Source organism: Narcine bancroftii, chromosome 5, assembly GCF_036971445.1.
Source record: "Narcine bancroftii isolate sNarBan1 chromosome 5, sNarBan1.hap1, whole genome shotgun sequence".
NCBI lineage: Eukaryota > Metazoa > Chordata > Chondrichthyes > Torpediniformes > Narcinidae > Narcine > Narcine bancroftii.
The window spans coordinates 231,023,139-231,034,621 of NC_091473.1; the positions used below are offsets into that span (position 1 = coordinate 231,023,139).

At 39.7% G+C, this 11,483-nt stretch overlaps 1 non-coding gene across 1 annotated transcript; it reads right to left on the reverse strand.

Annotated features, from left to right (window-relative positions):
• Positions 1–6,803: 6,803 nt before the first annotated feature.
• Positions 6,804–6,912, reverse strand: LOC138765602 (U6 spliceosomal RNA). The gene has a single exon (XR_011358596.1). It is a non-coding gene; the product is annotated as a U6 spliceosomal RNA (small nuclear RNA).
• Positions 6,913–11,483: the final 4,571 nt, after the last annotated feature.

Below are 11,483 nucleotides of genomic sequence, written 5' to 3' on the forward strand. Positions count from 1 at the left end.
GCACAGAGCTGACAGTAGTTAGATTGTGCGGTTGGACCCTGCGGGGTAGCTCCGTGACTCCACTCCCTGCTCTCCAGTCTGCACCAGTGACGGTCCTGTCATTACATCAGCTCTGGCAGTGCCGTCTTTTTTTTTACAGATTCCTTTTTTTACAGTCCTATTACACCCAATTGACCCACAACCCAGGTACGTTTTGAATGATGGGGGAAACCAGAGCGACCAGAGAAAGCACAAGCTGACACGGGGAGAATGTATCAACACGTTACAGACAGTGCCGATTCGAACCCCAGTTGCTGGCACTGTAACAGCGTTGCACTAACTGTTACACTAACCATGCCATAAGTCTGATCAAGTGAAGAATCACGGCAACAATCAAACATCATCTAAAAGACCAAGGCTCATCAACTTGAGTAAAGACTCAAAGCAGTCACAGTGTGTCTGAAGGAGTGAAGATTTGCTAAATGGGGTTAGATTCCTCAGAGAGGTGGATGACTTGAAATGCGGGACTGCAGGTTCAATTGTATTTTAATACCTCTGAATGTTTACCTGAAGGAGAATAAGAAATGAGGAGAGGGAAAAAAGAAAGGAAAAGTAAGATCAAAGTATTTGTATAGACAATCCAAAGATCTGTTTTGAAAGAGTAAAGGCTCACTAGGGTATAGTGGCTATAATTGTGGTCAAGTATTCCACATGCTGTAGTGTGGAGGGTCTCTGGCAGGAACCAGGTCGAAAGCCGTCAATCAAAGTCAAGACCACCCATGCTGAGCACTCACCTTGTAATTGCCTCTTCAAAAGATCATATGGGTTGCCACTGGTTGTGTTAATCACCTGGGCTGGCCCGACTGACCAAAGAAGAGTATGAAGTCCAATAAGTGCAGCAGCTGTGTCTCTGTTCCCCAAGGAGCGAACCCAAGGTCAATTCCAGGTGATGAGCCAGAGCTGACGCTGGAGGGTCAACATCCAGGTGTGTACCAGTAATGGGTGAGGGTCTTTGTGGTGCACATTGATTCATCATCTTTGTACTGTGCTTTTTTTCCCCTTATTTAATGTTGGTGCAGTACCTGCACCAGGGCTAGGGGTGGTGGGTACGGTTGTTGCATTTTCCTCTACTGTATATTTCTATCTTGCACAGGTTTATAGTTATAGCTTGTTTCATTGCGTCCAATGCGATTGTTTTGTGTACTTTGTGAGAGTGTGACTCCCTGTGGTGTATTTCCCTCATATGTTATCGCATTTGAACAGTGCTTTCAGACCCATGGAACTTGTTCCTTACACAACACATGTCCGCACCACTGATCCAGAAACCTAAGGATACCCCTGTTGAGTTCCCCCAACTTCTGGTGAAATATAGAGTCATGGAGTAATACAGCACAGAGGAGCTCCTTCAGTCCAACTTGTCCATGCCAGCCAAGATGGTTTATTGGGCTAGTCCTATTTGCATGGTTTTGGTCCATATACCAGCAATTGTTCTGTTGGCAAGAGGGTGGAATTGAGGAACAAGAGATTATCAAGGGCGGATGTAGAATAAGGCTTCCCCTTGAGTTCAGTGAGTGATGGCAGTTAGATTTAATGCAGGGAATGGCCCACTGGTTCAACTAATTAGCGTCCAGACCTCCTGGTTTGTGCAGCATTGCACCGGGAGTGACATCATTCTGGGTTTGTGACTTTCAATGGAATAATATAAACTCAAAGAAGTATTAGGCCATTGCGATTCTGGAGTAATTTTTTTTAAAGTCCCATAAGGCATCTGTATTCATATTTAAAGAATAATCTGGCTTCAAATTTTCATACTACAAATCATAGCATTGTTTGTCATAAACACTATTTCTGCAAAAGTGTTGGCGATTTATTGATGGAGTACTTCCCTGAAATTCCTCATGGAATTATACCTAATGTGCTATCAGAGAGCATCTGCAATGATGTTCTCTCCTGGGTAATGTAAGTCTACTTCAGAATTGTAATACTTATTTTTTGACAATTCTGTGAACCACATAGTGTGCGTAAAGTTTCCAAATTCAAATTTAAAATACACTGAAGGGAAGAATTAGTTCTGAATGATGTTAAGTACACCAGATGTTATATTGTTTAAAACAGTGCACAATAAAATTGAATGTACCATTTGTTTTCTAGAATATACTGACAATGTCATTATTATTTAATTTTTGTACAACAATTATACAATTTAAACTGAAATTCTAAAATAATAAGCGCCACGATTAGTGTAGTGGATTAGAACAATGCTGTTACAGTGCCAGCGACCCAGCACTGGCTGTAAGGTGTTTGTATGTTCTCCCAGTGTCTGTGTGGGTTTCCTCCAGGTGGTCTGGTATCCCCTTGCCCTTCAAAAATGTACAGGAGTTGTGGGTCAATTGAGAGTAATGGGCAGCATGGGCTCATGGACAAAAAGGACCCGTCACCATCCTGTATGTCTAAAATAAAAAATAACATTTAAAAAAAATTAAATTAAAAATAAAGCTTGTTATCTTACTGCAGAAACATTTATAGATATTAACTAATCGGAGAAAAATAAGAATTAAAAGAAGAAAAATATGCATTATATGTTGCCTGGCACCATTTCAGAACACCTCAAAGTGCTTTAAAGTATCTTTATGTAATTCAGGAAAACATAACAGCTAGTTTTCAAATAAAATTCCTTAAAGGGCCTCAAAATCAGGGGTGCTGGATAAATGCTACCCAAGGTCATGGGAAGGAGTGCTTTACAGCATGTGACTTATTGGTATGTGTATCAAGTGGTTCTTCACTGTGACGGCTCTCATCGTCCTAGTTTGTAAAGGAGGCAAGGTTCTGTAAAACAAGTGGCCATTTATAGTAGTGCTTTTTTCGAGTGGTGCCTACAGAAGCCATGGTATCTGGTACCTATGGGGAATGGTAGATGCTGGATAAATGTATTTTCCGGTTGCTTGAGACTCTGACAATGCCTAAGTAATGCACCAGTATTAAGAATAAACAATTTAAAAGACAAAAGGCAAAAATACTACACTGTACATACACTGAACAAACTTCACGCATGCATATCAATCTCTTCACCTCTATCGGTCACGATCGAAAGTGCAAAACCAGGGTTGCAAAAGTCAAGGGAAAGATGGGAGTCGAACTTGGGTGGGGGGTGTAGTGCACGTCGAAAGAACCTAAGACTTGTTGATCCAAATCAAGGCTTTTATTAACTAAAAGACTGGAGCGTATCACAAGTAGGTCGACCAGTCCAGAATGACCTGGTCTGGCTAGGAGCAATCCTTTAAGACCTCTCCACCAATCACAGTCATCCTACACTACCATCTACACATTGTTGATAGAATCTGTACTATCACAGGGTGATTTCAGAGAGAAGCTGGTCAGACTGGTGTAAGGACAGCATGACATCAATTATAAATGCCAAGATATGGACGGGTTCAGTATAATTATTTTACACTAATTATAAATTAACCCACAAAAGTTACCCAGATCAAAAGCCAAAATCTCAGAGATGTGTTTCTGATGCGGGACTGAGACAGGAACTTTTCTTCGTGCCATGTGGTCGTGCGCAAAAGCGAGGCCATTTTAGTAAGAAATCACAGAAAAATTAACCAAGATAACAGGAGTGGCTTTCACGGGCGACCTGGAGCTGTATCTATTAGGTAATTTCATGAAAATAAGTGACAAATTGACCAAATATCAAATCTTACATATAAAAATAGCACTGGTTGCAAAGAAAAATGTATCACGATTATTTGGAAGTCCAACTCCCCTCTACTCATAGCACGATGGACTGCGGAAATGAACAGCTATATTATACCTTTGGAAAAAATTCACATACAACTTAAAGAATAAATATGACACTTTTGTAACGGTCTGGCACGTAGGGGCCCAGATACAATAATAAAAAGGAACATAAAAGGGAATAAAGTAAACTATTATATATACAAAAACATAGTTTCCCCAAACTACTGGGTGGGGGGAGGGAACGAGGGAGGGACTGTTTTGTTTTTGTTTGTTGTGTTTGTGAGAAAAAGTTTAATATATTGTATCTTTAAAATGTTACTATGTAATTTTTTGAAAAAAAAAGTAAATTATAAAATATTTTTGAATATGTCATATTTTGTAGACAAACCAATGGTGTTGGAAACATTGATTGCATTTTTACTTTGGTTGACAGCATGCCCTGACGTTAGTTTAAACAAAACAGGCAAATGAATTTGCAATCTGTTTGTAGCTATTCCTTACCACACAGTATTACCATTATGCAGAAGAAACCAAAATTGTTCTTGTTCATAATGATTAACTAAACTTGATAATACGGCCAAGTGTTTGCATAGAGCATCTCCCTGTGGCGTAGATTGTAGTATTGCAGGTAGTTGCTGGGATGAGATCTTTTAAATCTGGGCTAACATTATATATAGGTAGTCAAAATTGTGAATGGGTATTTGAATATTATGAACATAGTTGATATTCTGTCATATTGTATTCTGTTTTCTTGGAGGGTTTGTCCAATTCAAAAACATCAGATTGAACAAGGCCATGCCACGACTTTGCTACATAGGCCTTATTACTACTTTGTTACATAGTTTAACAAAAAGACCCAGGTTAATAACCTTTCAATAGGATTGGAATGTAAGATGGAGCAAATTTTGAGAAAGGAAGAATAAAAAGAAAGCTTGGTCATGGGAGAATAATGGGAGATTTAAATGAGCAAAGGAACAAGAGTGCAAAGCTCAAATAAAAAAGCACTTCCTGTGAAAAAAGCTTCCTTTACCCTTGCCAAAATACTTGCATATCAGTGTGGTCAAAGATCCCTAGGCAACAATGGGTGCATGTCATGCAACATGGAAGCTGGAAGGACACAGTGGGTGGGGAGTATTCATGAGTAGAAATGATTGGTTAATATTTTAGCTCGGGATCTTTTATCGAAGCTAATTTATTGTGATGAATTTCGAGAACTCGACAGCATGAAGTTGTATTAGTTCCAGTGGATTAGTCCCAGTGCCGTGCGCTAGTGAGTATAGGAACAGAACTGTTGGCTACTCCAGTGGTTTTCAAACTGCTCCCCTCAACTCACATTCCACTTTAAGCAATCCCTTACCAATCACAGAGCACTTATGGTATAGGATGGTGGAATGTGAGTTGAGTGGGGCAATTTGAAAACCACTGGGCTAGATTAATGTGTTGTTGAATTCTGTGCAAGAATGAAAGGCTTTCGATGACCGAATCAATATGGCAGTATCAATGTGGAGACAAAGGATATGGGTCAGGTCTTGAACTAATACTCACTAATGGTAATGATCCATAACGAATGTTTTGGGCCCGAGTCCTTCATCAAGGACCCTTGAAACGTTGGCTATGTATCTTTATCTTTGCTATATAAATTGCACTGTTTGACCTGCTGAGTTTCTCCAGCTTTCTTCAAACTCGGTGCCTGCAGGCTTTTATGTTTTTATTCCATAATGACGAGTTAATTGTCATACACATTGTACATGTAAATAAGCGGCAAAATTCTTATTAGCTGTAGTATGAGGACAAGTGCGCAAGATAAGGACACTGTTGCTAAAAATAAAATCAGGGAGGGTAAACGGTTCAATTCTGGGAGAAGGAGAACAAATCACCAGTAAATTTTAGAAGCGTTTGCAGGATTAAAGGCTATAAATGCCCACAGCTTGATAAGGCATCCCATATTACGTAGACAGAAATTGCAGGGGTTTGAAGACATTTTCAAATCCTCTCCGGTCAAGGAAGAGGTGCTAGGTGATTGGAGTACAACACATGTGGTGCCTTTATTCATGAAGGGATAAAGTCATTAGATGCAGTGAATCTAACTTCAGTGATAGGAAGTTATTGGAAAAATTGAAGGGACAGAGGTAGGGAGAGTCAGCATGGCTTTAGAAAGGGGTAGTCTTGTCTGATTAATTCTTGACTCACTAACATAAGAAACCTTTAACCAAATATAGACTCACTAAATATAGAGACTGGAATGGTGCCCAATACTATTTTAATAGTTCTTCACCTTGTCTGGCTATCACAGGAAATTGACAAAGTAGAAAGAGGCGGAGGGTTACCTGTGGAAGTAAGTCATGATTTCTATTTTGTTCCGAATGCTAAAAGTCAAGAAATTATTTGTGAGTTAAACAGGAATATCTGCAGATGCTGTGAGGGTAGTTCAATACCCAAGAGTGCCAGAGAAGCTCAGCTGGTCGCACAGTGACTACAGGACTGTACTTAGTTGTTGAGGATGTGTGTAGTGCACGTCAAAAAAAAGCCAAAGAATTGTTGATCCAAACCAAGGCTTTTATTAATGAAAAGACTGGAGCATATCACAAGTAGGTCGACCAGTCCAGAATGACCTGGTCTGGCTAGGAGCAATCCTTTAAGACCTGCCAGTAGGTGTGGCTACACTCTCCGCCAATCACAGTCATCCTACACTACCATCTGTACATACACAGATAGGTGATAGAATCTGTACTATCACAATGTGCAGAGGTAATTGTGCTTCCAACCAAGCTGTTCTGATTCACATATAAAACTAGCATCTACCCAAAAAATGTGCAAAGCTGCCCTGTCCACAAAAAAGAATGACAAATCCAATCCATCTATTCTCAATGCTCAGCCAAGCGATGGGAGGTGCCTTTGGCAATGCTCACTCACACCAATAACTGGCTCATGATATCCAAGTTAAGTTTCAGAGGATCACTTGCCTCCAGACCATATCATAGTCTGAAGGGCTGTATTTCAGGTAAGAATGATGGCCTTTGAGTGTGACGTCAAAGACCCGATAAAATGGAAGAAAATGAGCATCAAAGGAAAATAATTTCCATGAGCTGAAGTCACACTTTTAAAAAAATTTCTAATATCCTTGCACAGGGGGCCATGCTAATCTTCTCTGTATCGTTCCAATTTTAGTATTTGTGCTTCTGAAGCGAGCACAGCTGAAGTCACACTTCACATAAAGAAGAATGATTGGCCTACCATTGCGAACTGAGCTAAAACAAATCACTGAAATTCATAATATACCTTCATTGTCAGATTATTATACTTCGTATTAATCTGGAACACATTTAATGCGAAGGCCTGTCTATGATGTAAAATGGTGTGCGTTTGATCTTTGATTAATTTTTAAGACTGACTTTTAGAAACATTCCTTGAGGATGGGCTTAAGCCCAAAATATTGGTTATGTATCTTTATCTTTGCTATATAAAGGACACTGTTTGACCTGCTGAATTTCTCCAGCCTTGTGTTTTTTACTTCAACCACAGTGTAAGCAGATTTTCATGTTTTACTTTAAGAATTACCTCAAGTATAAAAGCTATCAAATCCTTCAACTTTTTAACATAGTCACACAGCCGTAGAGTAATACGGAAAACAATCATGTCCACATTCACACTGACCAGAGAGATATGCATCTCTATTAATCCAATCGTCCAGCACTTGACTAGTAGACATTCGAGTGCTCATCTCGAGACTTCTCAAATCTCTCAGTGATTCTACTTCCATGCCTCTCAGTCTGTGCATCCCAGACACGCCCACTTTCTGGGTGAAAAAGGTCCTCTTGAAATCTCTTACACCTTACTCTGTTCTCCAGTTTTATTAGTTTGGATAAGTTTCATATGGTCTACCTGACCATACTCCTTTTAATTTTATATAACTCAATCATTAACTTTCCCAACTTCTGTGTAATCAGACCTAGCCTCCTCATTCTCTTGACATAACTGAAGCTCTCCATTCCAGGCAATATCCTAATAAATCTCCCCACCCTCCCCAATATTATCCATCTGTCATTTGATATAGTCACCAGACAGCATCTAAATACTCCAGCTGAGATCTGGTCAAAAGTTGGAGCATAACCTTCTGCCCTTGTATTTAGTGTCTGTGGTGCGCTGTTAGACAGAATCAGACACACACAAGGTAAAGACTGTACAACAGGCTTTAATCCACAAAGACTTCCACAGAGCCAGGCTGGCCGTGGCTGCAGCAACTCTGAGTGAGGCCTCGGGAAGCCGGCGCAGGCTTATATCCCGGAGGGTGATTGACCCCTGACCGGGTGGGGCTTGATCCATTCAGGCCGACTGATTGACAGCCGGCCAGGTGTTGTCCTGTCCCCTTGCACTCCTGCAGGTACAGAGGTTGCCCCCTGCAGTAGGCTGGTGGTACATTCCTGCAGGTACAGAGGTCGCCCCCTGCAGTAGGCCAGTGGTGTACCACCACAGTGCCCCAACTAATGAAAAACACTACCTTGTATGACTACATTAACTGGCTGTTATTTAACCATTTAGAAACTTTGAAAATTAGAATCCACGAAGTTGCAGCAAACTCCCACAGCAATCCACCAGCATTTTTTCCAAACCAACCAATTCCCACAACTACAGTTCCTCACACCCTGTCCCCTGCAAGGATTCTATTCCCTTTTCACCATTTCTCCATTTCCACTACATCATTTCCCAAGGTGGTCTTCCAGTCCAGATCATCTGAAATGTTTGCCTTCTTCCACAAACATGGCTTCCCCTCCATCACCAATTCAGTCCTCACACGCATCTTCTTCATTTCCCACTCATCTGCCTTGACCCCCTTTGCCCCTAGATGCACAAACACAAGATCACCCTGGTCTCTACCGACCACCCCATGAGTCTCTGCATCCAACATATTGTCCTCTGAAATTTCTGACACTTCAAGCAGGATCCCACTACCAGAAAGACCTTCCCGCTCCTGCGCTTCATTGAACGTCCAAAAGGCGGCAGACTTGAGTCCTTGCAGGCAATGTCCTTAACTTGAGCTGCAGGAGGGCACACGGGGAGAAGGGGAGAAAGACGGGTGCGTGCACAGAATCAGACCGTTCGTGTGAACAAGTCCGTGATATTCACGATCTATTCTGTCGGCCTTTTACCACGACGAGAGAGTGAGACTGGAAAGTAGGGTTTGTGCCCTGTGAAACTAACGTGTTGGAGAAACTTTACACCCTGGACTGGAGTTCAGTCATTACAAGGTCATCTTGGGGGCTGTTCACATCTCAAGTTTTTATTTTTTTTTGTGGCAGTCATCACCTTCATTTTAACTACAAACTTTCTAGCTTCCCAAATGCTATTAATTACAGATGGAAATTGTCTCTGAAAACATGCAGTTGCTTTTCAAGTCTTTAAATGCCTGGTTCCCTAATAGACACATTATTGTTTCTTTTAAATAAAGTAAGACAAAATATACCCCGTTCTCTCTGATCTCTTTCATAATAGGTGTCGGTGAAAAATAAAGTTTCTTTAACATCATCCGAGTTTCTGAAGAACATAGGGGGTCTTATGTATGAACAATTGATGCCGCGCTTCACAGCAGACAGCTAAGAACTGATACATTTCACAGCACTTTGTAACAAAGGAGAAATGATAGATGACCTGATATAAATCTTATATTTCATAACTCAGATGACAAGTAACAGCCAAAATGGTAATTATTGAGAGTAGCTGACAGAAAGGGTATTTTTTTTTCCCCCCAATTTTGATGATACAAGCATTAAGGCAGTAGTTTTCAATTTTTTCCTTCCCACTCACACACCTTAAGCAATCCCTTATTAATCACGGATAAAGATTACTTAAGGTGGTATGTGAGTGGCAAGAAAAAGTTTGGAAACCATTCAAAGGTAGAAGATGAATTGATTGAGATTTGCTACCATAGATCTTTCAGTTACTAAAAGATATCCAGGTAATTTTGCCACACTTGCTGAAATACAAATTCATTGGAATATTGAAGTTATCATCCCCTTTAATTTGCATGTATTTAACAATTGTGCATAGTTAAGAATGTGAAGGCTAAGCAGGTCTGTTGCTTCTTCTGTCATAGTTACAGAACTTAGATCCCTACATGGTAATGAATGCAGTGCAACATGTCATGTGTTTCCCTTTGAAGCTTGTTACCAACTTTAGAAAGAATTAGAATCCATGAAGAGGTAAAGGAATTCACATGAATGTTTAAGGACAAAAACAAATTCTAGGAAAGGGGATAATATATTTGTCGAATAGATAGATTGATGTTTATTAAGAAAAATAAATGATTGTTACTTCGAACTGTTGATCTGGTGATTATCTGATTCAATGTGTGTTTAAAAGTCAAATCATATAAATGACTTCAGTAATTTCCTTGAAATAATGAATTTCAATATTTCAGCATAATTGCAGAATCAATTATGATTGTGCATATTTTCTGTAGAGGAAGCTTATTTTACAATTGTAAATAAACATGAAGTATAATTGATAAAATACAATTCTACTGCTGTCGGCTTTGTGCTCTAATCTGCTGGTTATTTTGAAATGCTTTACTCTCCAATTCGTATACAGTGTTGAGTAATTGTTCAAATAAATGTCATGCTTTATTGTTAAGGAGCTAATTTATTAAGGTTACCCATTTAATCCCTAAGAATCCTTCTTTCACCCCTCTCAGTAGAAAAAAAGGGTCAATTGTAATGTGTTTCAAGTCAAATCAAATTTATTGTTATCTGATTGCACAGTACAACCTGACAAAACCGCATTCTCCAGTCCTCGTGCAGGCACACAACCAAAGCACGCATGCAAACAATACACCTGCAGCACAAGTATTCATATCGGCAAACAAATAAATAATTATTGTTTCATAAGTATGAAAGTCTCAGATGGTTAGTGTGAGCAGGTCCTTTGGTCGTTCAGCCTTCTCCGTGGCCGTGGGATGAAGCCTGGTGGTGTAGGCTCTACTGCTCCTGCATCATTTAAGGTTAGAGGAGGAAAGTTTAAAGGAGATGTATGGACAAGTTTTTCAATCGAGAGAGTGCCAGGGGTAATGGTGGAATCAGCTATAATAGTAGTGTTTAAGAAGCTTTTAGATCTACACTTGCATATGCAGGGACTTGAGGATATGAGCAGATTTTTATAATTTGGCATCAAGTTCAGTGCAGATATCATTGGGCTGAATGGACTGTTCCTGTGTGGTACTATTCTATGTTCTATGAAAGGAATGTTTTAGCCTGAAATGTTGCTTCCATTTCATAGTTGCATTGATAGATTCATAAGAAATAGATGACAAGCTCTTTATTTTGACATTGCTTATATTTTGGCAGACAATTATTTCATTGAAATGCTTATTCGTTCCTTATGCTTTGACCAGTTACCTCCTAAATTTGGTTTGGGCACAAATGTTTTTAAATAGAAACAGCATTATTCCCCGTAAATAAAATTTAATCCAAAAGATAATACACACCACCCTACCTCTCTGCTCAGTATATTTGGCAGTATGATGCTACTGATTGATAGTCTTGTAGATTGCAGTGAAAACATTTCTGCCCTTTAAAATACTTTTGTACATCAAGAGATATTATTAAATAGCCTCTTTTTAATCGGCGACAAATAACATTTGGACTACCCCAGAAAGAAATGGAAACGGTCATTTTTTTAAAATGTGAATAAAGAAAATCAGTGTTACCTGCAGAATGGTCTTTGCAAAGCAACGAAGCAGGCTAATGCAGAAGTAATTGTTCCCAATAGCT